Here is a 25580-nt window from a genome sequence, read left to right on the forward strand (position 1 = left end):
CATTCAAAGTCTCAGGAAGCAACGAGGTAACCAGCTATGAGCTGCTCTCACCCATCTTGGCTCTGTTCAGTGTTACTGCCTTATGGTTCATCAGTAAAGATGCAGCAAGAAGAATTCAATCAAAACTGGCCCCACTCACTGCCCCAGTCCCCTCTGTCCCCATTCTGTGGCAGGGCTGAGAGCTAAGGGGGGCAAAAAAGGAACGAATGCACAAACAGTGAGGGAGAGGCCCACTGGCCTTTCCATGGCAACAGGAGCTGCCAGACAGCAGAGCAGCAACTGACCACAGGGAAAGAGGAGAGCCTGGCCGTTCCCCCAGTCAAAGCACCAAAGCATCCACGAGGCCAGAAGGCAAAGAGACCGCAGCCCACTCCTCCGAGTCCTGCTGTGGGAAGGCAAAAGACACACTGGCCTTTCCCCGTGGTCACCTGTCCTGGGAAGCCACAGATGCACAGACAAGCTTAGCCTCTAAACCTTCCGCACAGCTCATGGGAATGTCTCACTGGAGACAGAACAACGCAAGACAGTGTGTGTTTCAACAGGAGTGAAAACAGAGGTGCTGTGGACACTCAGCAGAGAAAAAGTTTCCTGGAAGAGGGAGCTGGACCTTAAAGGACACAATGAAGTGGGAGAGAAGGCAGGAAAGAAAGGCAATAAACCCAGGGAACACCTTTCTACCCACAGAGAAACAAATCACTTAAATAAATCTTTTTAGCCTTCTAAGAAGGGACTGAATTTTCTGCCAGATCTCAGTGAATCTCAAAGGTATCTTGTAACTGCACTTCCTGCCTACCTAAACACACCCGGACTTGTCAGTGATCCTCAATCCCAGATGCATCTCACCGGGTCCAGGTGATGTGCCCCCATCGGACACATCTGGCTCAATTGCCCAAGAATTCTTGCAACTTTAACTTGGCCAGTTTAAGTAGCTCTTATATTTTCAGTGTAATAGTACATTTTATCTTTTGGAGACATCAGCAAATTTTGCCTCTGGTGAATTGGACCTGATGGAGAACCTCAGATTTAAAGGTATAGGGAGAAAACACACACACGCACACGCACACAAACTTTCTATATATGTGTGTGAACCTGTATGTGAATGTACGTATATGTATAAACTTTATATGTGTGTGTACGTGTGTATGTGTGTGCGTGTATGTTTAAACCCACCTAACAAGAAGACCTGTCTTGAGCTGGATACCTACCTAACACTCTAGGTCTCCTTTTCTACCATTGCAAAGGCACAGGGTTCCCCAGGCTTGGGCCCTGTGGGGCAAGGATTCTAAGGTTCCATCTGGTTCAACATGGACGAGGGTGCTGAGATCCACTGGTGATGGCTGCTAGGGTCGCACTAAGGTGAGATGGAAGTTGAGTTTGCTGGTACCAGGATCAGCTCAAAGGACACTCCTGATAATTTTAGGATCCCAGATAATCACCTAAGTCCCAGACAGAGGGTATTTTAAAATCTCTAAAAGCCTTTAGTTCAAATGCTCTGAGCACTAACTTAAGAAGGCCACACTCATGGGTTCAGAGCAGTCGCTCTGCAGCAAACAGAAGGGAAAACGCTGTTTGCGTTGAGACAATCCCTCCCAAGCCCTCTCCCACGGCCCCCCATAAGCACCTGCCACAGGCCCCCAGGCTGTGGTCCCCGCGTTTCTCCTCTGTCTGGACCTGGGGAGATAGGGGAATGATTTCCCAGGTTTCCCAGAATTTTAGCACAGCTGTGGAGTCACGACAACAACTTCTATGAGAATCTAACCGTATTTCTGTTATGGGCAAGCTTTCACTTTATAGTTGCACCCACACCAGTGCAACTTCAAAAAGGGAACAAGAAAGGGGAATGTCACACGAGTGACATTAACGACTTCGATGGAGTCTGAGTCAGAGCCGAGGGGAAGGGACAGGTGCGTTCACTCTGCCTCCCTACCCGCTGCCCCGCTGCCTGCAGACTCCTCCGATACCAGCAGTGACAGAGAGTCTGGCTGCTGGGGGCATTCTGAGCCACAGGCTAAAACACAGTAGGCAATTTACTAAACTCCTAAAAAAAAAGGGGGGCTGCACAAGGTGGTCTCGAGACTCCCTTCCAGGACGGGAGTGCAGAGACACCGGCAGCTGGTCTGACCAACACCACCACTTGCCACCAGGAAGCCTCAGGTCCCTATCAACCCAAGGCCCCCCAGTGGGTTAAAGGCAAATATCTTATTGAGGGAAAAATAGTACATTGGCAAATGACCACTGACTTTCATCCTGGACAATACCCTCCCTCGGCAGACTTGGGGAGAAAATGGGTAAGACGTGACAGGGTTTAGTGGGGAAACGGAAGTGAGCTCCAAAGGCCTTGAGCAGTCAGGGGTGACAGGAACATAAAAACGGCAGTTAAATTTTTTTGCGCACCTGCTAAACACTGGGCGCTGCGATTCAGAGCTCAGAAGCACTTTCTCATTTAATCCTCTCCGCAACACTAAGAGGTAAATACTATTATCCTGACTTTATAGGTAAGAAACTGAGGCACTGAGCGATTCAGTGACTTGCCCAAGGCGACACACTGTTCATTCATTCCTTCAACATATATTTATATTTCACACGTGGCTCCAGGCACGCACTGCACCAGACTGGGAGCCAGAGAGTGGCCGGGCTGGGATCTAAACCCAAACGTTTGGATTCTAGACTTACTGCCCCAGGCGGACCAATCCCTGGGAAACATGAAGTGTTTTCTGAACCACGAAGACACGTGGAGGAGGGCCCCCCAGGGGAACTCAGGTCTCAGTCCGTTTTGGGGTGTCCTGGTTACTCCAGGAAGGAGGGGAAGCTGGAGGAAGCCCGGGTCCCGCTGGACAGCACTCCTGGAAGCTGGGACTCCTTCCTCTCTGAGGTAGCATTGTCCCTGATGCCTCCACAGTGTCTCCACGTAGTAGGACTGCAAACAGCTGTTCCAAGAACGTATTCCGCTCACACCTCGGTAGTGCCAGGCCCCCAGAATCCCTCACACAGAGGGTGACCAGGAGCTAACGGCAGAGACAACCAAGCACCCTATGAGGAAGGTCTGCCAGCCTCCCACACATTCCAGCACCTGACAGAGCCTAACAGTGCGTCCCTCCCAACCATAACCCGACACCACCGCCAGGGATCCCCCTTCGTGGGCGCTGAAAACCACCGAGAGCGGATATCCACAGAACTTCCCCCAGGTCCGGAACCAGAACGCCACCTCCACGAGGCTACACCAGGCCAAAGACAGGTGGGTTTATTTGTTGCCAATTAATCATGGAGAAAATCAAGTTCTGGGTGGCTAGAAGAGGCTGAAATTGAACTTGTGGAAGAAAAGGCTATGACATTTATTGAAGAATCCATGCATAAAGCAATGGAGACAGTCAAGGTAAACAGAAAAAGGTTTTCGGCTTATGGGCCTTCTAACGAGACATACTTTAGAAGACTGATGTGAGGATTAACTGGAAGTGGTGTGCGGAGGCTCAGTGGCTGCTGACACGGAGCAAGCACTCGATAACAATAACAACAAAAAAAATTGGGGTATTGTTCCCATCAGACTCCAGCAGAGTGAAATCAATTTCAATTCAAGCTGCCAGTGACCCCTGAATCACTTCCATTTTAAGGTTTAGAAATATCTTTTACTTTGCTGTGGCAGAGGCTGGATTTGACCCCGCCCCCATAATCTGCTCTTGCCTTACTTTATAGGATTAGAAATTGAGTCAGCCATTCAGACAACTAGAATAAAGACTAGATTTCTCAGCGTCCCTCCTGCAGGGAGAAACGGGCCACATGCCCCGGTTCCGGCCAACGGGATGTGAGCAGATGCTATGTCAACTTCCAGGTGTCGTGGAGAGCCATCTTGGACCATGCGGATAAGGTCAACGCTCTCGGGAAGGCAGACTCATACGACAGAAGGAATCTGGGCCTCTGACACCATGGATCGGCCACATCAGGCCATGTCAGGACTATTTTGTGAGAGATGACCTTCCACCTTCTGTAAGCCATTGTTACTTGGGGAACATGTAACAGCCGTCATAATACATACACTTGTGTTTTCCCATCCGGTCCTCACAAGTACTGGGTGAAGTTGGTAAAATTATCTCAGTCATCTCACTGATGAGGAGAAGGACCACAGGGGAAGTTAAGGGACCTGTCCAAGCCACACAGCCCTGAAGTGGCTGAGCTCCAATTCTAGGGGTCTTCTTCCAGGTTATGGGACACTTCTATTCCAGACTTTGTCCCCAAGGAACACTGCTGACCCCAGCAGAATTCAATTCATAAAAAAATTCAGTGAGCATTCTGCTAAGTCCAAGAGACACGAGACGGATAAAATACAGCTCCCAACTTCAAGGTATTATGGTCTAGCAGAGGGGTGATAATGTAGGACCAGCATCTTCTTTAGAATACTAGTGACAGTTTACAAAAGATTTCCTTAATTATTGTGGATAAAAGAACAAGGACATAAGCTTCAGGAACCAAGCTCGTAGAGGTTAAATGACTAATCATTCACGATCACTCAGTCAGTGGAGGAACTAAAACCAGATCTCTCATCTTCCTCCCAGTTCAAGTCAGGCTTCTGTTCTGCTACCCAATTATAAAGCACTATAAATAACTGGTGTTTTCTACTGGGCCATGACCATCCCTATCTCTTATCTCAAGATGCTTTCCCCGTGTTAATCCTAGAAGGCACCAGGAACCCCACCAATGGCCCAACAAAATCCTCCTATCGCTCCACCATGTTGAATTCCTAGGTTAACTCTAAAGCTATGTCTCTCTATATGTGAACAGAGGGTAAATTACAAGCAGAGATGAATTGAATAGTATTCATACACCTGTCCTGTCTTTTCCCAATACTAATTCAGTTAATTCAGTTTCCTATAGGTCTACTTTGATGCGCGTCCAGATCATAACTCACCTGTATTATAATTAAACAGCCAACCTTGACCTTTAAGCTCCTGCATGATGTAGCCCTTGCTGACCTCTCCGACTCCACTCCAGCCACACTATTCCTCTCAACATATCAAGCTCGTTCCCACTTCTGGGCCTTTATCCTTGGTGTTCGCTCTGCCACGAACATTCCCTCAGAACTGCACGTGGCTCGCCCCTTTACAACCCTTACGTGTCTGCTAAAAAGTCACTTCTTCAGAGAGGCTTTTTCTCCGCCACCTCTTCCAAAATAGCTTCCCCACGCCTGTTCCCTAACACTCCTTTATGGCATTCTTCGATATTCCAAATTACGTGATTCACCATGCATGTGTTTATTTGCCGACAATCTGTCTTCCCTACTGAAATGGAAGCTCTCTGAGAGCAGGGGCGTGGTCTGCTTAGTTCACGGCTGTATCTCCAGTGCCTGGAACGGAGCCTGGCACGTTGCAGGTGCTCAGTAAGCATTTGCAAAATGAGTGGATAAATTAATTTGTTGAACATTTACTATAGGCCAGGTACTGTGCTAAGCTCTGAAGATACAGAGATTTAAAAACAAACAAACAAGGCAATATTCCTATCCTTGAGTTCACAGCTGAGAGACAGAGATGCCTAGAGAGGTGTCCGAGCCCGGAAGTGATAGAAGACAAAGGACCTTGGGTGTTCTGGAAGCACAGAAGAGGAGGCACTGCCCCACCCCCATCCTACTGCTTGATATTGAGGACCCACCAGCTCCCCTCCCACGGGAAACCCAAAATTGCAAGACACAAGCTCTGCCCTCCACTCGTGAGAGACAAGGGCTCCACGCTGATGCCAGATGGAGAAGCTGACCTCACCGTTTCTTTATGTTGGCTCAGTGACTAACCTGCTTAGGAAGCAGTCACCCACACAGAAGCTTAAAACGATTAAAAGAAATTTTCCCCATTTTTAAATTGAGATATAATTGACATGCAACATTATATTAGTTTCACATGTACAACATAATGATTTGGTATTTGTACATATTGTGAAATGATCACAATAAGTCTAGTTTAACACTTCGTCACCACAGTTACAAGTTTCTTTTCTTGCGATGAGAACTTTTAACTTGCGCTCTTAGCAACATTTAAATATTCAATACAGTATTATTAAGTATAGTCATCATGCTGTGCCTACATCTCCAGGACTTATTTTATAGCTGGAAGCTTGTACCTTTCGCTTGTCCCTTCGCCCATATTACCCAGCACTCCTTCCCCCTCACCCCCGACAACCACTTAAAGCCGTTTTTGAAAAGTTTCTATTAGAGATGCTGCCGGTGCCTAAGGACTCAGAATGAAGCGTTTCTGTCTAAAGGGAGAGGAGGATGACAGATGGCACAATGAAATTAAGGTTACACACTTGAGGGGGAGTGACGAGTAAGGGGATAGGCATGCCGGACCCTAATTTGCAGGTCAAGGGACTGGGGGCTTGGTTTCCAGAAGCCTCTGACAGGCCCACCAGCCAGGACGGCTTCAGCTCTTCCCGTTATTTACTGAGGCTGCTGAGGGAAAACAAAAGGCAGAGGGAGACGTTTTGTGACAGCTGAGACTGAAGTCTTGACGAGGGACAGGAATCGTGCGACCTCGTGACAAGAGGTCAGAGTGGCCACTGCTACTGCGGGAACAGGTTCTCTCAACGCATCGCAGCGTTGGTGGCCCCGGATGGAACTGCCCAGCTCCAGCGCTGGGCCTCCGTGCAAGCTGTCCCCGCCCCTCAAATCCCTCCCTCCTTTCTTGCTCTTCTTCATCCCACCGCTAAGTCAAGACTCCCTCCTCCACGAAGCCTTCTCTGATCGCCGCAGCCTGCACTGATTTAGAATCACAGAAACTTTGGAATGTCGGAGCCAGAAGGAGACTAACTGGTCCGGATCCCACATTTTCTGGGAGACGAATCTGAAGTCCGTGAGGTGGAGTGACTGGGCTTCCGTGCCTCTCTCACATGGAGGGAGGACACTCCCTCCACGCTCTCTGCTCCTAAAAAAAGCCACCCTCCTTCTCCACTGGCTCCCTCCATTCATTCACTAGATATTCCCTCCTCTCCTGCCATCTGCTTTCCAGACCGAGCCCTGCCCACTTGACCACCTGAATTCCTCTCCCGTCGCCCCCTCCTTTCTCACTCTGCCTTCAGTGCCTTGGCTCAGGACTTGCTCCTCTCCCCGGGCTGTTATATAAGACTGGTGATGGCACCCAGAGTCCCCTTTTGTCTCTGTACCTTCCTCCCAAAACTCACCACACCCACCTGACCACTCCCCACACACACACACACACTTCAGATTCTTCAATGGTTCCCCCAATGCCTAGTTCAGGACTGAGTCCAAAGTCCTTAGCAGGCCCCTTAAGCCCTCCATGAGCTGGGCTCTCCAGCCTCAGGGGGCCCAGCTGTGAATGAGTTTCCCCTAACCCCGCTGCCCATTCCTACCTTACGGCTGTCTCCACTGTCGTGGGGGTAAATTGTGTTCCCCCAAAAGATATCCTAGTCCTAACTACTGGGTCCCTATGAATGTGACCTTATGGGGGAATAAAGTCTTTGCAAATGTAATTGAGTTACAATGAGGTCATATGGGAGTTGGATGGGCCCTATTCCCATGACTGGTGTCCTTATAAAAAGAAGAAAATTTGGACACACTGACAGTCAGAGAGGAAGACTATGTGAAGGCAGAACGCTCTGAGAGAATGCCATGTGAAGGAGGAGGCAGAGATTCGAGAGATGTGTCTACAAGCCACCAACGCCGAGGACTGCCAGCGACCAGCAGAACCTGGGAGAGAGGCATGGAAACGATTTTCCCTCAGAGCCTCCTGAAGGAATCAACCCTTGATTTTGGAAGTCTGGCCTCCAGGACTAGCAGAATGTTGTGTCGAGTTCATGGTCATTTGTTACGGCCGCCCTGAGAAACTGACACATCCACGCGGACCCCAGGACCACAGAGTCCTGTCCTCTGAGCCCCTTATGATCTCTTAGCTGGTGCGACAGAAAAGCGGGGCTTTGGAGCCAAACCTGGCTTCCAATCTTAGCTCCATAACTTCCCAGCCAAATCACCTGGAACAGGTCCTTTGACATCTCTGAGCCTCGGTTTCCCCTCTGTTAAATGGGGCGCTATGTTATCTTGGGTAATGCTCATAATATACATAACTAATTTGCATAGATTAGCAGATAAATAAGCACCAGCTGTTATTACTGTGACTTCTCTTTCTGGGAGGTCTTTCTTGTTCTTCCAAAGCTCAGCCCAGGATCATCATCCGCACACAGCAAACCCGAGACTCCAAGGAGTGGAGCCACCTCTGCCAAGTTTTCCAGAGTCTGCCTTTGGGAACATCCCTCCTCCCTGCTCTGTCTCTAATCCTTTCTCCCTTTCCTGCCCCCAGACTGTGAGAGGGCCCTGGACCCTCTGCCCAGAGAGAAGTGTGGAGTCTGGACCTCCCTGGAGACTTCTTTGTGAGCCTGCCAGCACCCAACCTGTTGCTTTGAGGGACAAGCCCCTGGCCAGCTCCATCTGCCTCAGGGACAAGCTGTTTAATGGAATGAGAGTTGGCTCCAGGGAAGACAATGAATTTTAATGCTTCCAGACAGAGCAGTCAGACAGAACCCAGCCCTCCAGGCATGGCTATGAGGGACTCCTCTGCACCTGAGCTCAGGGTGGCTGGGTGACTTGTACAAGGTCTCACTGCTAGCTAGCGGCAGTTAGTTCCAAAACTGAGACCAGTTGTCTATGAGTTCTACGAAGAATAGCATGTTTTATAGAAATTAAAAAATATGCAGAAAGGAAGAAAGGAAGACAGCAAAGCGGGGGTCGGGGGAGAGAAAAGGGAGAGTTATAAAACCTCCGGTCTCGAAACCGAGCAAAAGATTTTTTTTCTGGGTCACTCCAAATTCGTGCAATTTAAACCACAAATCTAGAAAGTGAAAATCCTATTACAAAAAAAATATTTCCTCTCCTTTGGATCGAGTTCTTCTTACCCTACTAATTTTCACTCCCCATTCTTCCCATAGATACTCTTTTCCATTGGAGTCCCATAAAAGGGAGGGACAATGACCCGGATGTAGTGATGCCAAAGGAGCAGAGTCCCCTGCTCTCCTCCAGAGAGAAGCCTCAAGGTGAGCAGAACCGGGATTATTACCGGCCTTCCTATCATTGCTGGGATCAGAGTTTCCTAACCCATGTGCTTAGCGTTAACAGTATGCATTGGCGGTGAACCCGAGAAGGCCCCACGATGACACTGAGCACCATGTGCCTAACAGGGCACTGAATGAATAAACAAATGAATGACCAAGTGCACGAATGAATGAAACAGACAGTTCTGACCACAAGCTCAGAAACTGAGTTTTCCAATAACTCACCAATCTCAGTGCAGCTTCGAGCCCCTCTTCCTCCTAATTCTGCATGGGGAGAACAATGCCAGTATAATTGACTGACTCAGGGTCTAAGGTTCTGGTCTTACGAACCTTATGAACCTTAACACAGCCAGCATAGGAGGGCCCTCCGAGGGTAGCTACTGCGGGTGGTCCCAACATGTTAAGTCACGGAAGTCTCCATTTAAAAAAACCCTTGGGCAGAAAGTCCAGTACTAGACACATAATGAAACACAGCTGCTCTGGTGGGGAGGGAGGGGATGCTCACTCCCACTCCACCCCCGACCCTGCCATCCTCCTCAGCACCCCTGAGACTCCTCTGTGGAAGCCCAGGTGCCGGCACCCAGGTGAAAATGACCGATTTCATTTTATGCAGTACAGGACCAGGAAGGCTAAAGCTAGGGACATACTCTCAGTCATGGCCAAGGGCGGTAGGGAGAATCAGGGCCAGAGCCCACATATCCTTGTTCCTGGTCCATTCTCATTTCCAATCACTCCTCCGAACACTGATTAGCTACGCCCTCCAAGACAGGCATTTCCTCAAGAGGACACAGTCCCTAGTGCCTCTGTGTCCTTGCACATGCTGCTCCCTCTGCCTGGCTTCCTCCTCCTCTCTTGCTGCCTATGGTGGACACACTCTAAGACAACCCCCCGAGATCCCCAAATCCTGATATTCACAGCCTTGTGTAATATACTCCCTTGAGTGTGGGCTAACCTAAAAACCTGCTTCTAACCAACAGAATACAGTAAAAGCGAGATGTCACTTCTGTGATTATGTCGCATACGATTATAACTTCCGTTCTGCCATCACTCTCTCTCAATGGCTTTGATGAAGCAAGCTGCCATGGTGTGAGCTGCCCAGTACAGACACCCGCACAGCAAGTCAGCCTCTGGCCAACAGACAGAAAAGGACCTGAGGTCCCGAGTCCAACAGTCTGCAAGGGACCGAATTCTGCCTGCAACCACGTGAACCTGAAAGTGGATCCTTACCCAGTCGAGCCTTGCGATGAGATGCTTAGCCCTGACTGACAGCTTCCCTGTGGCCTGTGAGACAGCTTGCAGCAGAAGACCCACCTAAGCTTTGTCGGTCCTCCTGACCCACAGAAGCGATGAGATGATAAACGTGTGTTGTTTTAAGCTGCTGAATTTGTGACAATTTGTTATAAAGCTTTGGTAACTAATACACTGCCCTAAAACATTACTACTTGCCTTTTGAAATTCAGTTCAAAGGGCACTTCTTATGGGAAGCCTTCGCTGAAAAGTTAGGCATTCCCTCTATAGCCACCACCGCCACCATCACTGCCACCATCACCGCCACCATCACCGCCACCATCACCACCATTTCGTCATCTCCATCATCATAGCTAATATTCCCTGAGGGCCTACTCTGTGCCAGGTACTGTGCTAAGTGCTTTACTTCTACTAGCTCATTTAATACTCAAAACGAACGTATGATGGAGGTACTGTTACTTAAGCTCATTTTACTGATGAGAAAACTGAGGCCCCGGGAGGCTTTCAAGTCACATGGATTGGATCCCACATAGTCTACACTGATGAGCCTTTCCCTACATTCTTTCTCAGCCCCATAGTTGTGACTAGTAACTGGCTTTTCCGTCTCTCCTTGTGGTCAGTGGGATCCCTGGGGATAGGAATGCTGATCTCTCATGCAATAAATGTTACTGAGCATCAACTACGTGCCAGGCATTCTGTTAGGTACAGCCAAGGGTGGGAGGAGGAGACGGTGGTGAACAAGACAGGTAAGTGCATGTTCCTTGCTCTCCGGGAGCTCATTTTCTCATAGAAAGAGACAAAAAAGAAATATGAAACAAGACCATCTCAGAGAAATGTAAATCAGAGACTAGGGGAGCTACTTTCGATTCGGGTCACCAGGAAAAACAGCCCCAGCCCTGCTGGATCAGAATCTGCATTTTAATAAGATTGCCGGATGATTTCTGTGTGCATTAAAGTTTGAGAAACTCTGGTCTACGGCACTCCAAAAACTGCTTGTTGAATGAATGAATGAATGAATGAATGAATGAAGTGAATGCCCTGCAAATCAAGTTTCCAGTTCCAACTGCAGCCTTCACAACACCCAGACAGCCTCCCCACCCCAGACAGCAGGGAGGGTATCAATCTCACACCCTATAAAGCAGGCTGACTGACAACTGTTAGCAGAACGTGAAGGAGACCACCAGCCCATTTCAGGATCAAAGCACCCAACAGCTGCCCCGCACCCAAGTGTTTCACAGTCTCGGATCCCTCCGCCCCCAACTGCATCCCCACAGCCGCGCGTGAAGTTCTAGATTCCATTACTAGTCCCCAAATGGCTATCAAACCCACACAGCTTGGTTAAAAATACTCTTCGCACTTGTTAGGTCTCCCCCGCCATTAAATCACCTCGAGGAATCTGACAGCTCTAATTAACAAAATATGTAAATCCAGCCTTTCCATAGAGGGAACACCCTTCTAAGTTACGCCGGCACAGCACAAGCCAGAAAAGAGGGGGTGACGTTATGTCACTCTTTCTTGCAAGACCTAAAAGTCATTGAAACTGGGTGATTCCAGCAACAAGAGTGGTGCTTTTTTGTCCCTTAAAGCTGAACTACCTCTAACAGTCTATAACCAATACACGAAATCAGGTAGACACAAGCTATAAACTGAAGATCAGGCAACCTCCCTGTACCCCACCCCATGGAACTGCTGCTGTGGCGACCTTAACACGGACATGGGCGTCGACGGGGTGCCCGTCTGACCCCGGAGCTCCTCTAGTCGTAATGTGAAAATAGACCTGTGCCGCGTGGATTGCGCGTTAATTCTTCTGTTGAAAGCCTGTCGAGAAAATCACATTTGTAAAATTGGAAACTGCTTTTCTTTCTTCATAGAGGCTCCTCTCCCCACAAGTCTGAGAGGAAATGCTAGTGAATTCCAACCCAAGATGGCAGAGTAGGTCACCTTGAAATAACACCAAAGCCTGGAAACTGCGAAGAATTAATCTGTAATGTGTTTCAAACGGAGATCGTCAGTACTCGCCTTATTTTCCTCTATTAGGCGGATGAAGGAAATTAAAGAATGTCCCAGGGAAGTCCTGGGAGAGAGTTAAACTGTGGTCACTCCGCCAGCCAACACCATCTCACCGGATATTCCGCAAGCTTCACCGTCCGGATATCGGCAGCAATGTCACCGAGGTGACCCAAAGACGTTCTCTGCCTCCTTTACCACTTGGCCAGCCACATCGCCACCAACGGGAAAAGAGGGTGTTCGCTGTCCCCTTTTGCTCCCCACTTTGATTTCAGGTGGGGAAAGATCTTGTAGCATAAGAATGCATTGACTTTTGCAATGAATTAGGATCATATTGGGCAAGCAAGACATTTCCATTCCATCTAATACCCTTTAGAGCACCAGTTGGCCAGTGATGGCCCACAGGCCAAATCCTCCTGGCTGTGTGTTTTTATAACGTTTTCCTGGAAGACAGCCATGCCCATCCATTCATTTATCACCTATGGGTGTTTTCACTCTATCACTGCACAGTTGAGACGCTGTGACAGACACCGTGTGGCCCGCAAAGCCTAAAACGTTTACTACCTAGTCCTTGAAAAAGTTTGCCAACTCTGCCTTCGGAGAAAGAGGCAACATTCACAGCAGAGTAAAAGTAAAAGGCATTTTCCATTCTGCTTAAAGAAAGATCAGATATGCAACTGACGACTGATTCCCCAGATCCTGATCTCTAAACTTAAAAGTAATTTTGCCTTCATATCCGAAGAGGATGGTCCGACCACGTGGGAAGATGTCAGCTGGCCCAGGAAAAACGCTAAGAACCACAAAGAGCCCACACTGCTCCTCTGCTATGGGCTGTAGGTTCTGTACCAGAAGAGCCCGAAGGCGCATTTCCTGCAGCCAAAGGTGGTGACCTCCAACGGATGTTCCCCCTACACGTCCACGCAACGTTGCCGAGAGGGGCACCTCGAATCCGGTGTTACAAACAGTCCAGAGGGTGGGCAGCAGCTAGGGATCGGCTCTGACTCTCAGTGTACGGTTTGCAGCATGCTGAGAAATAATGGCTTCTTCTCAGCATTTCTTCCAGCTGAGGTGAGTCCTCATTTCAAAACCTGGCCTGGCTCTTCCAGAGCTTCATCATTCTCTCCTTCGATGGACAGGCAGCAGAGCCTAGACTTGTCCATCACGCCAAGTCCTCCTAGCACAATCATTCATCTCCTTACATCTCTTTCCTTCTCTGCCTTTGCTTTCCCTCTCATGAGGGAACTGATAAATCACTTACAACCTTTTTTTTTTTAACAAAGAAACTGACACCTGGCTATAAAATTTGCAAAAATCCTGAAGATGATATAGAAATATCCCTTAAAATAGTTCTTGCCTTTTTTCCCTAACGATGGCCCCAATTTTGGCATTCTCCTTCATTATACATTTTCCACCTGCTGGAGGATGGTGATGACTGTGAAGTGAGCAATTTGCCAGGAGAATATGTAAAGGGGGAAGCTGACCTCGTAAGGAAGGAATTTTACCGGAGACATCCCCAGTCGCCTCCTTCTCTCCACCTCGCTCCCACCACAGCCTGACCCCACCCCGAGCCCACGCAGGGCTTCACAAGTGAGACGCGGTGAGTCCGCAGGCAGGAGCTCTTGCTTTCTCTTCTGGAGACTTCACTGCAAACGTGTTTTGACGATCTGCATATATTTCCTTTCTTCCAACCTGATTTATCACCGTGGTTGGTACCTGTTTGAGAAAACCAACTGTTCCACTGTGAAGGACAAGGTCAGTTTATGATGTCTGGAGTGGTATCCACTGAGATGGAGGAAGGCACGGAAGAAGTTTATCATTTTGATGATAACGGTGCTAGCTAACTTTGTTGAAAAGGCAGTTTGAAAATTAAACCATTCTACTCGGAAAGTCTTGCCCTTTTGGACGTTCTTGGTTGCCTTCCAACGGCCCGCTTCACTGCCAACAGATGCCTGCCTGTGTTCAGAGAGGCAAGCGGCCCAGCTCTAAGGAATGACACATGAATGGTCTATGCCAGTTACAGCACGTTCACCAACCCCCACACCTTTGTCCGTTCACTTTTCCTTGCCTTTCCTGCAGCTAGGAAAGGCCACGTGACCTGGTTCTGGGTGAGAAGGTGTAAAAAGACCACTCGGAGGGACTTGGATCGGAACCTGGCACAGAGTAAGCCTTCTATAAATTTTAGGTATTGTTATTGTTGTTATCATTGTTATTATTATTCATTTCTTCCCTTTTGTCTCCCCCTTCTTTCTTCCTCTCTGTCCCCCAGGGCAGTGAGCCTGGGCTAGTAGGGGCCAGCTCATAGGAGCTGACCGTGTGCACCTCTGCCCAACGCTGAGCTCAGCAACATCCCATTAATAGCTTGGAAATCAGCCATGATGGGAATATTTACACCCTGGAAATGGGCAAATGCTACAAGTCAAGATTTTCATTCTGGAGAACTAGTAGTTAAGCACGTACCAGCATACCACTTCTACCTGCCTCCTTCTCTCTTTCCAGCCATCCATCTTCCTGTCATAAACCATTGAGTATCTACTGTGTGGGGGCATTATGTTTGGTTTTCCATGAAAACTCAAAAGTAAACAAATCATTGCCCTGCCTTCAGTGAGTTTACAGTCTAGCAATAAAGTCGTATCAATTATGGTACATTTGGCTGCAAAGAACAGAAAACTTAACCAGCAGTGGTTCACTTAACCAAGTTTAGAGGTAGGCAATGGTCTGCCCGCCCTGCAGTTATGAAGGATCTCAACAGTTCCACCCTCAGCGGCCACCCTTTGTGTATTGACTTTTTCCCCTTCTGCTCATTGTCTCTTATACACAAAAGAGCTGCTGCAGTCCCAGGTATCAAGACTGCATTCAAAAGCAGGAAACAGGGGCAAAGACTTTTTTGATTTTTGTCCAGGAAGAAAATAATTTAATCCTCATAATGAATTCATGAGATAGCTACTATAACTATTCTTATTTAGAGAAACTAAAGCCCAAAAAGATTAAGTAATCTGCTCCAGGCCACACAGCATGAGCGGCCAGCATATAAACCCAAACACTCCGACTCTAGAGTCTATGCTCTGTGTCAGATATACCACTCGCTAGAGATGCTAGCTAGCACTTAAGAGCAAGACTATGCAAACTACTGCTTAATCACACTGTCTTGTACTAGTCTCTATTGTTCAATGTATTCAGCTTTCGGCCTCAGACTTTTTGCTGCTCAAGGATGGAAATCCTGTTTGTTCATTCATCTATGACCCCCACTCCCAATCATGGACATAACATCAGGTGCTTGTATGTGTTAACTGATATGCACCCATCTCAGCTCTAAGACTATCCAACCTGAACGGGAAATCTTGCTGTTCCTGGCGCCAGCAGGCCTGCGTTTGGCTCCTTCCTGTTCTAATTACCCACTTGAAAACCTGAAGACTTGGGCTCCAATCCATTTGGCAATCGAACCATCTCCCTGGCCCATCTGCCTGGAACTGCACACTCCCCTTCCGGGGCTGCATTCCTTTCTACTGTACCTACTGCCTGAGAAGATCTTACAATTTGTACCATCCCAATTATTCCTCTTCGCAAAAAAAATTTCAGTCTACGGCCATGCCACCCTGAACCAGCCCAATCCTGTCTGATTTTGGAAGCTAAGCAGGGTCAGGCCTGGTTAGTACTTGAATGGGAGACCACCCAGGAAGACCAGGTGCTGTAGATGTAAAAAAGTAAAAAAATAAGGGACTGTAAACTGACAAGGTCCTTGTAATCTGTGAGGTCAACCAAGGGTTGCCTCGCCTAAAAAAAAAAAAAAAATTTCAACCTCTACTGGCACCCACCACAAAACGGTATTCCTCCCTAGAGCCTGCAAGAGAAAAACATCAAGATCTGCTTGAATACTTTTTCCGTTACGGCCAGAAGACTTGAGGACTTTATCATCACAAAATGTTTAAGTGGATAAAGTAAGTTCTCTGCTTGGTTTCTCTGGTGTCTCTGTGACATATGCCAGAATCAGAAATACTGTTTTGCAGAGAAAGTCATTTTAGGACCACTCGACCAGCCAGTGCATTGGAGGCCGCTGTCCCAAAAGACACAGCCTGGGGCTGTGTTTGTCCAATGGCAAGTTTGGGCTCACTCCCTGAGCAAGTGCCAGCGGCCGGGGGGAACACACTGGTCCTTAACGCCACTTCTCTCTTGGCTTTCGCTTTGGACTTTTTGTTTTGCTTTTGTCTAGGAGAGAAGAAAGGTGGCTGGACGGAGGTTGCTGCGGAAACCTACCGGAGCCTGACGTGATGAAAACTTTCCCCACCCTAGAAAAAAAAAAGTCCCCAGATGCCTCACATGCCCCTTTGCAGAGCCGCATTTCAATTCCTTTTTCAATATGTGTTGAAGCAAAACTTAGAGCTTTCTAAACGGGCACTCTGGGCATCCCTCTCATGCTACTAAGAACAACTTAGGAAGGAAAGCTAAAACCTTTACTATCCCTAATCAACTGGAAATTTCAAGAAATAAAATTGGTCACTTATGGTTCCACGACCTTGGGCGAGTCATGCTGTGGCTCATTTTGGTGTAGTGGGTAAGTACGGGCTCAGGCTCTGAAGCCGGAGTATCTGGGTCACTGACTAAGTATAATCTTGGGCAAGATCTTTAACTTGTCTATGTCTTGAGTTCTCATATCCACCGTCAGGGCGCTGTTGAGAAGAAGTCTGTCCATTTACACATAAAATACTTGGATATACCATTTTGTTTGTAATTAATGTTACTTATTATTATTATTATCTGCCTCACCAGATCTTGGGAGAACTATGGAAAAATAACATAATTAGAACATAGAGTTCCCATTCAATAAATATTAGTTTCCCTCTCAAAATAAAAATTTAAGTATGTTAATACTCATTTGTTCTATATTTAAGCCCAGGTTTCTAGATAGTCAATCAATCAACCAATCACGTGCCAGGCAGAGAGAGACAAGGGCTGTTATTCTCAAAAACCTGACTCCGAGAGGGGTTTTTCCCCTCCATCTGCCATCGAATGAGTTCACACTCATTCTCTGAAGGAAACCTGGACAGACTCCGTGAAGAGACGCTGAAATGATTGATGAGATCCCAGGGTCCCAGCATCTGAGTCCAGCAAAGCCAGGACGCCGCCCTGCCCTCGTGAGGCCATTTGCTCATGGTCCTTAAACCTCGCCTGGACTACAGGACAGAGAAGTTAGGGGACAATGAGTGATTCCCCCACCGTCCCTGTGGCTGCTCCCCCCCCCGCCCCCACAATTCCAAATAAAACTTGTCTGAGGTCTTTTTCTCCCTTTCGCCCTGCAGGTAATGGAAGGGATGCTCAGCCAGGATTTGTGCACACTTTGGGGGATTTCTCACTTTCCACAGAGACAATCCAAACAGAAAGAACAGTGTGCTACTCCTGGACACCTCCCACTTCTCAGAACAACGACACTTCAGGGCCAGTTCTAATAAAAACACCTCCCCTTTCTCAGCCACAGGGCAAAATGACGACATACTTCTAAACCGTGAGGCTGCTGTGAAAAGGCCAACATCCACCCAATAAACTCACTGTAGTGATTCAGATGGGGTTGAAAGTGACTTTATTTACTTTGAGAATCCAAAAAGAAAGAACTCAATACTTTGTCTCTGGGACAAGCTTTTCACTCACAGCTCTTTAGTTCCATTCAGATTTCTGATTTCTCCAATAGCAAAACAAATTTTCTCCCTCACGCTCCCTCCGACCAATCTGTTAGTTTTTCTATGCCGATATGGGGCACAGTCCCTCTAGTTTACACTTTTCTCAAATATCCTTAACTAGGCTCATTATTTTCTGAGAAACTAGCTGAGAGAGGCTGGCTGGCCAACACCTTCTTTAGAATCAGGAAGATTCTCTTCGGAAATCCTACATATGGACATTAATTGGTTCTTTTCATACTTCTTAACTGGTGGCCAAAGTAAGCTGAGGGCAGAATACCCATAATCAGCCCCAGTCCAGTGGAGTCTGCTGGTTTGGGGGGTGGGAGAGGAGAAGGTAGAAGAAGAGGCAAGAGGGAGGGAGAAACGGTGACTGTCACTCTGTTCATGATGCCTCCTGCCTGACAAAAGTACGCCAGGCAGGATTCAACCACAAGCATTAATTTCCCTCGCTTACACTTCCCAGCTCCTGCGAGACTGAGCCGGGGCAGGGAGGTGGCGGGGATTCACCAGACGCCTCAGCAGAAAAAATTTTAAAGGTTTTCAAGGCTAGTGTAGATCACCACTCCCTTCTCCCCAGTCAAGAACAGATGGAAACACACGAAAGAGGGCATGTTGACAAAAATTCCTGTCCTGATCATGTGAAAACTGGAAACATACCACGAGTCGTCCTCCCTTACCTTATCCCGCCAATACCCCCTCCACTTTTGTCCGTGAGGACCTCCAAGAGACAAGAGATGGGGGGTGGGGGGTGGCGGGGGGGGCGCAGTCATCGATTCCTCTGCAAGGCAACAGCCCTTCCCTGAAATAACTTTCACTACCCTTTTCGCAACTGTTTTCCCAATTCCCCCCAAGAAATGAAACCTTAAGGGGCAAGGCTGTCTCTACAACATCGAACAAATGCAATCTGAGTAAATACGTCATCCTCAACAGGGGGTTTGAAAGGAGGAGGCAAAGGCCAAATCCTATTTCAGGACATCCACTGAGCCACCATGGAAATTTTTTAAAATGTTAAAGAGAACTACTTCATAAACATGAGACAAGGAAGTCTCAAGAAATGAAAACGAGAGCACTAGCATTATTATTGTTTTAGTGAAAAGAACTACACAGAGATTCCACGCAAACTGGATGCAGACCGCTTCTAATAAAAAGAACCCCCGAAAGGGATGTTAAGGCAGATTGTCATTTAAGATGTTAACTTCTCCGACGGGTGATGATGAATCACTCTGTAGGCTGACACCACTCTGTGTAGGTCACCCTCAAAGATTTCACATCTCTGGGGCAAAGCCAAAGATAGCCATTTAATCACCAAAGGAAAACAGCATAACCAGGGAAGATAAAAACTTTTGACAAGCGCGCGCACGCGCGCGTGCATGTGTGTATGTGTGTGTTCGAGAAATATTTTTTTTAAATGCTGCTGGATATAATCTCAGAGACTTGTCCTACTCTGAAAACATTCTGTGAGATAAAAATTTGTCGCATTCGATTCTTACAAGATGTTGTATTGGATACTTCAGCGATGCTGGGTCTTCTTCTAAAAGTCATTCAGAAGTTCTGTCACTGGCTCTTTGCTTTTGCTATCAAAACGTGGCAGGTGAAAAGGTATTTTTCTGACTTGACTTCAACCTTAACTCAGGAAGCGAAATCTTAGAAAGAAAGCTCAGTTTCCACTCTGCTCCTTCGATTCAATATGTATGCGTTTAGATAAAACCACGTATCCAGAATGAAAATGTGGGCCATTTTAGGGCATCAAAATCTTCCTGGCTCACCAGGGGCCATCTGGATCCCTCGTCTCCAGTTCTCATTAGCTTTGTAATTAGAGAGGAGGGAGCCTTGGCGTTTGCAGGCTGAGCACTGTGGTTTTACCCATTTTCAAGTTTCCCCAAAGGTCCTTGACATGTCATCAATCATTTCCGATTTCGCTGTGGCATGCATCTGAGTCAAGAGCATCCAGGAGAGAGTAAAAGAGGACAGGAGACCTGCCCTTCAGGCCCAGCGCCCTGGGGTTTCTATCTCTTGCACGCTCACACATCCTCTTTCCATTCTTTTTTTTTGCAAAAATATGGTTCTCCCCAAAAAGCTGCCTGCCAGAGCTATTGATAGAAGCAAAGCTAAAATTAAAAAGTCTAGGAATAGATGGTTCTTAGCTAAAAATGGTGAATTCCCCTAAATCTGAGATGCTACCTATATGCTTCTTATAGATCCTAAATTATAATAAAAGTTTAAAACACAGGTCAATTTCATGGCAAACTTTATTTATTAATGTTATTTATAACTTTTACTCTGGTACGTAGATATGCGCTAAAAGTCTGAAAAGGTTACTGAAGTTTTTCAGTTTATGTTTTACTATATATTATGCTATCGTGGCTGATGATTTGGGGGCTATGAGATGCTCTTGAGATCCGTCCCTTATGAATGACAAGGGTCCTATCTTGTCATGGCTTTCTAGTCCCTTCCACAATGGAGCTCCTCCATCTTCTTTCTGGGAATCTTACCATTCCACCGTGTAGCCATTCTACTTTTAGGAGATGATCCCTATTTTAAATATTTCTTCTTATGGTCCTCATACTGACACAGTTTTTCATTCACGTCTCCCTAAATAAATTATTATTTGGTTTGGTGCTTCACATGCATCATATCATCGGAGCCTGTCAGGGAGGTACCAACATTATTATTACTTCTCAGAGAGGTACAATATTATTATTACAAATGCAGAGACAGAGAAGGGAAGTAACTCGCCAAGGTCACACGGTGGGCAGGTGTTAGAGCCAGGATTAAAACACGGGGCTCTCATGCTCTGCAAAGTGGACTCTCTGCTCTCATAGGAGAGAAGTGATAGGTGGAGTTATCAGCGAGTATGAATATCAGAAAAGAAAGCTTAGCAAGCAGACAGATAACTCCATGCTTTCTAAATTCTATTGCCCAGCTGTGCAATGTACTACCTGTGCAACCTTGGGCAACCTTCTCTGTGCACTGCAATTCTCTGTCCCTCGGTTACTTCATATGTAAAGTGATGATAATAACAGTAGCTGCCTTATAAGGTTGCTGTGTGGAGTCAATGAGTTAGTATATATTAAGTGCTAATACTGTGTCTGGCACAGGAGAATGTGTATAGAGATGAGCTTTCATTGTTATCACTTGAACTTCTTGGGCCTCGATTATTCAAAATTCAGCACTTCCCAAAATATGGATAGCAAGTGTTCCCCCAGTGATGGGTGCTGTAATATTGAATTAGGTTACGGATTGGAAATCAGGGAGCTGACCTCGAATGTTGAGTGATTTGGCCAACTGCCCTATAATGCTTACACAAAGCATCCATGGCTCTTTCCATGAAGAAAATTACAGTCTAGTGGTGGAAAGAAAAAAAAAAAAACCTGGATTATAATACAACGTAGGATGTAGAAAGTGTTGAATAAAGGAATAGGCAAAGTTTTTAAAAAAAAATCTTCTTGAACACACTCCTAAGTGTAGGCTACAGCTAATTACTTCTTCTCAAAGAATATTGTATGGAAAAGGAGTGAGATGGGGTGGGGGTGGGGGCAACTTTACAACGGAGAAACGTGACAAACACTGCCTCAGCCAGGGGCTCAAGGTCAACATCAACAACGATAAATCATGTAGAGACCAGGTACCCGAAACCCCAGTCAATTCATGAGATAAACATCAGACAAATCCCATCAGACACAGCCACACACCTAAGGAGACATGACAACTAGATGCAATGTGGCATCCTAGACGGGATCCTGGACCAGGAAAAGAACAAGAGGTCAAAATTAAGGAAATCTAAAAATATGGACTTCAGACAGTAATAATGTATTAATATCGGTTCACTGGTTATGACAAACATTTCACACTAAGGTAAGGTGTTAACGGTAGGGAAACTGGGCGTGGGAGTCTATGAGAACTCTGTACTCTCTTCACCATCCTTACTTTTCTCTAAAACTAAAGCTATTCTAACCTCCAAGAAGCACCTAATAGCCAAAATATACAAAGAACTCATATGACTCAATAACAACAAAAAAATAAATGATGCAATCAAAAAATAGGCAGAGGACCTGAACAGACACTTGTTCCAGGAGGAAATACAAATGGCCAACAAATATATGAAAAGAAGAAGCACAACATCGCTAGCTAGTAGGGAAATGGAAATCAAAACCACAATGAGATACCATCTCACATCTGTTAGAATGGCTATAATCAACAGGACAAGTAATAACGAATGTTGAAGAGGATGCAGAGAAAAAGGAACCCTCATACACTGCTGGTGGGACTGCAAATTGGTGCAGCCACTAAGGAAAATAATATGGAGATTCCTCAAAAAACTGAGAATTGACCTATGATCCAGCAATCCAGCAATTGACATATGATCCAGCAATCCCACTATTACTTCTTGGGTATGTACCCCAAAGACTTGAAAACCATATTCAAAAAGATATTTACACACTGATGTTCATAGCAGCATTATTCACAGTGTCCAGGACATGGAAGCAACTGGCTAAAGAAGCTTAAGTACATATATACAATGGAATATTACTCAGCCATAAGAAGAGATGAAATATTGCCATTTGCAACAACATGGATGGACCTTGAAATAATCATACTAAGAGAAATAAGCCAGACAGAAGAGGTTGAAAATCACATGATATCACATATGTGGGATATAAACCTAAAAGCAACAAATGAGCAGTACAAACAAACAGAGACTCATGGACATGGACAATGGACTAGTGGTTACCAGAAGGGATGGGGGAGGGAGAAAATAAAAATAAAATGTTAAAAAAAAAAATTATGTATATATAGTATGAAAAAAATAAACTGGCATTTAAAAAATTAATAAAGCTATTCTAAAATTTAAAATGGATTAAAAAGATTTTTTTTTTTTCTATTACACAGCCAACTCGAAACCTCAAGGACCAGGTGGGGCATAAATTCATCTGCAGTTGTCTTGTGAGTGGTGTGGTTTAGTGAGGGTCCATAACTTGCCTGTGATCCAGATGCTAGATGAAGACAGAGCTGAGATTTCGACCCAGTTCATTGGACCTCAGAGCTCATCTAGTTAAAACCTGGCTTGCCTGCCCCCTACTAAGATGGAAAGCCCATGTGGATATCTCAAGACGAGGGCTAATCCTGGGCACCCACGAGGCCTATCGTTAAAAGTCCCAGCTGATGGGCTGTGTCCATGGACAATCCCATCGCCCTAGGATTTGCTGTTTTAGATTTTCCATGTCTCACAACCACATCCCAATCCAAGGTGACATCAATTTAAGATTTATCTGAGCTCTGCATTCTCCCTTTCGTTCCAAAGTGACATGATGGAAACTGTGAGCTGATGTTTTCTCAGCAACTACTCCTTTTCGTTCCCCACACCTGTGTGCAACATGGTATGTACCCAAAGAGCAGCCGTGGACTTGCCCAAACCTGACGGTGAAGCTGCTGTCTCATTACAGGCTTCTAGAATGCACTCTGTGGAGCTGGGGCTCTTAGGACTGCTGCCTCTGAGTCGCACTGAATTTTCCAAAGATCAAGGATTTTAAGCTACAGATGCTAGTGCTAGACAAAAGCTACATCACCACCAACCATGGTCCAGGCACCAAGAAGGAACATGGAGGAAAAGAAAGATAAACCAGACATTAAGCCTCTTTCAAAGGCATGTGCAATCGGCAGGGGAAATGTGACACAAACATCGCTATTATCACACTAATAATCACTGCGCACTACCTGACTGGCTCTTGGATGATCACTTCACAAATATTCTCTTACTTAATGCTTGAAAGATCCTTCTGAGGTGGTTGCTCGAAGGTGTGGGCACTTTCTACAAGGACATTACCTGGACAGGCAAGGCTTGAGAGTCTGCATTGCTAACATCTAGTAACAGTGAGACACTGCTGGTCCCTGGACTACGCACTGAGCAGGCGCACTTACCTAGCCAGAAAGGCCATAAACGCAGGGCCAGTTCTACATGAAAGAGAAGCTGGCTTCGTTAGACTTACGCCCTGGGTTTACGGACACAAACACTAGACTTAAAGTCAATTAAATGGCCTTACTCTGCTGGAAAGGGTGTGAGAAAGTATTCACTGTCATTTCCCATGAATCCCAAAGTGTCATTTCTCAGCCTCTCTGAACCCATGATCCTAAGATGCTTTCTTAGTCATCTTATCCCTGTTAGGCAAGCAGTCTTGTCTAGTTTTATAATCTCTGTATTTTATATAGAAAAAAAACCCATTATATTCATATACTTTATCAAATGATAGTCTCTCCTCCATTTCTAATGCACATCCCTTCTATATGTTGCTGACCCACCAATGAAAACAGCTGAATTAAGAGATATAATAAAGAGAAGTTATGTCACATAATAATAAAAATTGTCCTTCACAATCTAACAGTATAAAGGACTTTAGAATTAATCAACTTATTAACATTGAATCCAAAGCTAGGATTTCTTTCATATGTCTATTTATAAATATATTTATAAATTTTCTATCACACCATAAATGAATACATGGTCCTGTTTAGAAAATAATGCCCTGGTTTATAACTCTGAGGTTACCAGTGGGTAAACGAATGTCCTCACAGACACACAAGGCAGTGTGACTTCCAACCCCTCCCAATACGCCCCCATCTGCTCAGTGTACCCATGTGGATTTAATTTTAGTAGATACTGAACCACCTTGGCAATAGGAGAGGAGAAGATATTTTCAAACGCCCCTGTTCCACAATGTAAGGTTTATGTTCCTTGAGGTAAACAACATTCCACATGGCTGCTGGAATGCAGCGCTATCAAAAAGTCCGTGTGAGATCTGGCCCTGAGGTTCAAGGACACGGAGACCTCATTGCGATGAGCAGACTGGAACACCCAGATAGTAAGGCCCTCTTATGTTCAGGCATTTGTAATTAAGACTCGGTGCGTGCTAGCACCAAGGACAGACACCAAGGACCATGAAGCACCACAGACAGACACTTCCAAAGACAAGCTGCCACCCGAAAGGAGACCAGGTCAGACTCTGATGTCTTTAGACTCCTCTGTCATTCCACCCCCATTCAACCTTGAAATCCACAGGGGTGTCAAGAGCAGAGACCCTGACCTGCAACTCAGCCCGCAGGCCCCAAAGGGCAGTGAGGCCTCTGAAAAAAGGATCAGAAGACCACGTGCAATCTTTTCACATTTGCGTGCCTTCTTACTAAAAGAAATAGCTCCCACCAGGAATGATTTTACAGCCCAGCATGATGAAGTCGTCTAGCCAGAATCTTTGCCGCAGCAGTTTTACAAAAATGCAAATATGGCAGGTTTTACCATAATTAGCTACTTTTGAAAAAATGTATAATTCACATCTTAACTTGCCTAATGAAGATAGGGTGGTACAGCTAATCAGAAACTCGGCTTCTGTGAACTAAGAATAATTGAGCTCTTTAATAAAATTAAATTTAAAAACTTCGCCCTTATGTTCTGGTAATTAATAAACCGGTATGCAAATGAGAATAATCCAAACAAAAGCTCCCCTCAAAAATCACTCCATACACCCATTATGTTCTTCAATCTGGCAGACTGGAGATTAGCAGAGCTTCCAGGCCTTGCATGTTTCACGGGAGAAACCACACGAAGCCAACACAGGATTACACACCTAA

General features: G+C 46.2%; 1 protein-coding gene, 1 long non-coding RNA gene and 1 pseudogene across 4 annotated transcripts in view; 2 read left to right on the forward strand and 1 right to left on the reverse strand.

Annotated features, from left to right (window-relative positions):
- CHST11 (carbohydrate sulfotransferase 11) overlaps window positions 1-25580 on the reverse strand; it is a 249962-nt gene that overhangs the window by 160866 nt on the left and 63516 nt on the right. The gene's annotated exons all lie outside the window — the stretch shown is intronic.
- Window positions 14371-16578, forward strand: LOC120614933 (uncharacterized). Its single transcript, XR_005656145.1, has 2 exons — window positions 14371-14451; window positions 16499-16578. It is a non-coding gene; the product is annotated as an uncharacterized LOC120614933 (long non-coding RNA).
- On the forward strand, window positions 15867-15985 carry LOC120615189 (uncharacterized; annotated as a pseudogene).

Source organism: Pteropus medius, unplaced genomic scaffold (genome assembly GCF_902729225.1).
Source record: "Pteropus medius unplaced genomic scaffold, Ma_sr-lr_union100, whole genome shotgun sequence".
NCBI lineage: Eukaryota > Metazoa > Chordata > Mammalia > Chiroptera > Pteropodidae > Pteropus > Pteropus medius.